General features: G+C 33.1%; 1 pseudogene; it reads left to right on the forward strand.

The window, feature by feature from the left end:
- The first annotated feature begins 1,478 nt into the window (after nucleotides 1-1,478).
- LOC120214474 lies at nucleotides 1,479-2,565 on the forward strand (annotated as a pseudogene).
- Nucleotides 2,566-5,370: the final 2,805 nt, after the last annotated feature.

Consider the following 5,370-nt stretch of genomic DNA (forward strand, 5'->3'; position numbering starts at 1 on the left):
ACGAAATCTTCCCTTGAGAATGACAACTGGCATTAAAAGAATCTAGTAACCTTCATTAAAACTCTTTATCTCTGTTGAACGAGATGCTTTACAAAATGGTAAAGGAGTGGTGAACGAACCAAATTATTTGACAGACTGTTTCGTTATACAATTTTGATTATATCGACAAACAACCTCTTATCAAAGAGGGAATCTGACTATACTTTACCATTAACAAACCAATTAGAAAAATATCGTTTGTGCGATAAACAAAACCACAAATGTATGAGAATAAACATACCAAAATCTATAAGGATCGTGTCACGATAGTAGAGAAAATATGTGCCACAATAACAGAGAAAACATATGTCACAAGAGCAGAGAAAAGCGTGTCACAAGACAGATATTCTTATTTAAAATTGGAAAAAAAACTTAAGAAAAAAGGAAAGTAAAGGACATAGTATAAGAAATAAAAAAATTAATAATCACTGGGTCTCGGCAACTAATATTAAGATTGGCGTCACCGCCGGCTAAATAAAAATCAAAGAAAAAGAAGAAAGTGGCTCAAAAATATTGAAAGAAATAATAAGTTAGAAACATAAGAAAACCCTAGTAATTTTCTTTTTGAATTGATTAATTGATAATTGTTTTCTAACTTTTTATAATTATCAAATCCAAAATCGATTTAATTATGAAAATGACTATTATAAAATCATGATATTGAAATGGTATGGTAAATGGAGTGAGCAACCATAATTGGCTTTGGACTTAGTCACGGTGGAATTATAATTCATAAGATGTCCAAAAATAGTAAACATCAAATTAAATTCCCAAATCAAAGAATCTAAAAACAGAAAAATAAAGAAAAGCTTAAATAACTGGAGGAGTAAGGAATGGAAGAGAGTAATTGTCTCAATTAACTAACCCTAAGTCTCATTGTTTTGAAAACCGGATTGGTTCAACCGGGAACCGCTGTCTGATCCGGTCCATTCTATCCCGGTTGAACTGGTTCTAGTAAACTGCAAAAAACCATTCGAATCGGCTTTGAACCGCTCGAACCGGACCGGACCGTGAACTGATTCAACCTAATTTTTTTTTTATTTTCTATTAAATATTTATGATATTTTTATTTAATTTTTTAAATAATTTTAACGTCGTCCGATTTTTACGATCATTCTAATCGATTCGACCAATTAAATCAATGAACCGATAGCATGACCGGTTCGCTTACCGATCGATTCTGAAAACCATGCTAAGTCTCACTTAATAATTAAAGTGATGTACCAACCTAGTCTGGTTTTGGTCAAAGCCGCAAAAGTGCATATAATGCAAGCGAATGATGGAATGGTGGATTCAAGGCACAAAACACGTGAAAGTGCAATAAACAAACCAATCATCAACGTGCAGGATTGACCATTAGTTTTACCTTCCTTTCTTTCATTTGCAATGGCAGCTGCTGCTTCAAACTATTAAAACAACGTTTCCTCCTCGTTTTATTATTCAGTGATTAAGCCATGCAATGCCCCTCGGAGAGAAAACCAGGCGTCTACACATACATAGGCCACTGGCCAATTTACTCCATGGCATGATCCGTCCGCAGTGACAAAAGACCACGCCTCGCCATCAGGAGTTTCCTCGAAGACTACAGAAACAAGGCCGAACTCGTTCACTTCAAACCTCCACACTTCCGATTTCACCACTGACAGCCGCTTAGTTTTCGACCACCCTTATGCTCCCACCAACCTCATGTTCTTCCCTTCCGAGGACGCCTCGAACCCCGACTTGATCGCCACGTCCAGCGACTACCTTCGTCTTTGGAAAATCCAAGACGATCACATCTAGCTTAAGACCTTGTTCAACCGCAACAGGAGTAGCGAGTTCAATTCCCGCCATAACTTCCTTCGACTGGGCCAATTTTGATACTCGTCAAGTGGCCAGTTCGAGTGTCGACACGACTTGTACCATATGGGACATTGAGAGGGAAGCCGTGGACAGTCAATTAGTTGCACCCGACAAGGAAGTGTTCGACATCTCGTGGGGCGGAGTCAATGTGTTAGCGTCGATGTCTGGAGACGGTTCCGTGAGAGTATTCGACTTGCTTGACAAGGAATGATCGACGATAATTTACGAAAATACGGTCCCCGAGACTCCGTTGATGAGGCTGGAGTGGAACAAGGCAGACCCTAGGTTCATGGTAACAGTAGGTATGGATAGCAGTAAAATTGTGATAGTAGACATCCGGTTTCTAACAACGCCGTTGATGGAGTTATGCCTAGCATAAAGGGAGTGTGAACGCTATTTCGTGGTCGCCGTTCGTCGGAAAACATATCTGCTCCGCCGGAGATGATTCTAGGTCTCTAATATGGGAAGTGGTGGGATCGAATTTCGGAGTTGCAGAGATGGAGCCAGAGATGTGGGATCGGCGGCTGATGGATCGGCGGCTGAGATCAATCATGCCCGATGGTCTCCAGTTGAATTGGATTGGATTGCTATTTCTTTCCTCAATAAATTGCAGCTTTTGAAAGTTCAAGAAAATTTTACGAGTTTATTAAGTACCATATTTTAACTTTGAGTTAGCTTTAGCTACACGGACGCATAATTTTCCCCAAACTTAAATAAAGATGATAGAAAACTCCTTCAATTTTAATGACGCATCTAGTAATTTATTTAATATTTATAATATGAAAGTAGAAATTAATATTTAACCTATTATATCTATTTTGTTTTTAATTTAATAAACTTAATAAAAATCATTTTAATTAAATTATCTGTAAAATGAGTTTTAGATGCAATTAAAATATCAAATGAGATATTTTTTTATTAAATTAGCATGAGACAATAACTCTTTAGTGACTGATATACTCTCTACTAAAATTCAAATATGAAAATATATGTCACCATCATAAAAGGTGTCAGACATATCGAACAAGGATAAAGAAAAAAAAAATGATAACGCCATTCAATATAACGAAAGTTAAAAACTCGATGGTAAAATTATAACAATCGATAAAAATAAATGATCGAATTATAACTTTTACATATATGATTATTAAAATAAGATAAAAACAAAACAAGACTTGAGTGATAATTTACTCTAATAATAACAAGAATGGTAAAATGCATCCCATGTCACTTAATTATTAGTTTGTTTATGAATGAGTCAATTTTTTCTCTATAAGTTATAATTTAATCACTCAATTAAAATATTATTAAAATTATATCACCTTGTTCTTAAAATTAAAAAATATCTAATATGGTATGATATAATAATAATTTTATTTCATAAAACTTATTTATTCTATTAATTTGAAATAATTAAATAAATTTAACCATTCATAGTTAAAATTTTCATCAATTTAATATTTTTATAATATTCTTAAACCAAACGAGTTCATCGGATCAACATAACAGTTGGGTATTGCATTCTACCATAAACAACAACTTACTATTATATTGTTATTATACCAAAAAAGAAATTGGAAAGTAATATGATATTTCTAGGATAAGAACAATAAATTTAGGAGAAGAACAAAAACTAAATTATAATTTTTAAACATGAAGGGTTTAATTTATTGAATTATTTCAATTTAGGATTAAATTGATATAATGTATGAGTTTTATGGATTAAAATTATCATTCTAACACATTACATCATCATTTTTTTAATATTAAACTATTGATGATCCTTTTTTATAAAAAGGTGCTAGTTTTATTTAAAGATAAAATATCTAGAATTACGATAAAAGTTTACAACCATAATCATAAGTCAAATATATAACACAGACACTTTTCTATAACCATTAACGTAAGAAATTAGTTACTTAAGATCACACAATGACCCTCACAATATAAAAGTTTATAAATCTAACAAAAAAAACTCGAAAAAAGATATGTACACACAGATATGATTGTATCAGCAAGTGAACCAAAAAAAGGATCAGACTACTGAATGACCACAAAAAAATTGTAAATCAGAGTCAAACAACGTGAGAAAACTATCTATGGATGTAAATCTCATATCCAAATCCAATTTGAGATCTAAAGCAGAAAAGATCAATATGATAACAAATAAACGTCATCTTAATAAATCGTAATGATATCAATCCAATTATAAGAAAAATAAATAAAAATATCGGTCAAACGACTGAAAATGTATCATATAATAAAATTATTAAAACTAAAAAGATAATAAAAAATTAGTGTGGTATAAGAAAATAATAGAAAAATAAAAAAATACCGACCGTGCAATTAACACTAAGAATAATATTATCGTCTATCAATCAAAGTAAAAAAAATTGACTTTTACGATTTTAAACAAAAAAAATTTAAAGCAGCTCAGCGGTTCCCTAATATTTTTTTCTTGTCTCTTAAACTATTGAATATTTGCAACAATCTTTTAAGAGAAAATAACCTCAGTGACCAAAGATGCCTTATAATATACGATTTAAACCAAATTTTCTTGGATTTGCCAAAATGACCAACTAAATCGCAATGCGATCTATAATTCGCAACGCGATCTCCGGTATCGCAAATCAGTTTCCAGATTCGCAACGCGATTCTGACTATCACATTGCGATTTTCAAATTCGCGTTGCGATTTTCCAACTATCGCAATGCGAATATGTAAATCGCAATGCAAATATGTAAATCGCAATGCGAATATGTAAATCGCAATGCGATTATGACTATCGCAATGCGATTCTGACTATCGCAACGCGATTCTGGCTGTCGCAACGCGATTCTGACTGTCGCAACACTGAATTTCAAATTCGCATCAGGTTTTAGTTTCGCAACACAAATGTTTTGGGTATATAACTACGCAGCAGAAGCAACTCATAACCTAAATCCCTAAATCGCAACTCATTCCATCTCTATCTATCACTCTCTCCGACGACATCCGTTCCTATATCCAATGACATCCTTCCCCATCCGGCAACAGGTTTTAGTTTCGCAGCTCGTTTGTTTAGTAAATTAATTTACAATAATGAAATCATCTAATGTTGATCATGTTTGGATAGATTTGTGTTTTGGAGGGTCATGGGAGAATGTTCATGGTGTTTTACAATATATCTTTACCCATGAATCTTCAACTAAAACTGTCATTAAAAAAGTTAACTTATGAAACTCTAATGTTATGTGTTGCAAATAAATTGAATTTCGAGCCCTTAAGTGGATTTAGGCTATCTTATTAGAGAAAAGGTAAAGTTTATTTGTTAACCGACAATGAAGATGTTGAACGATTCATTGCTTACATTAGTGTTTCGCAAGATGATGTTACATTGTATGTTGTTGAACCTAGAAGTAGTGAAGTTGGGTCAGTAGCGGGTAGTAATCAACTAAGTTTTTCAACCCCAGTTTATGGTGCTCAAAATTTAATGGTTCCACCACAATT

This window comes from Hibiscus syriacus, unplaced genomic scaffold (assembly GCF_006381635.1).
Source record: "Hibiscus syriacus cultivar Baekdansim isolate YM2019G1 unplaced genomic scaffold, ASM638163v2 tig00110065_pilon, whole genome shotgun sequence".
Classification (NCBI taxonomy): domain Eukaryota; kingdom Viridiplantae; phylum Streptophyta; class Magnoliopsida; order Malvales; family Malvaceae; genus Hibiscus; species Hibiscus syriacus.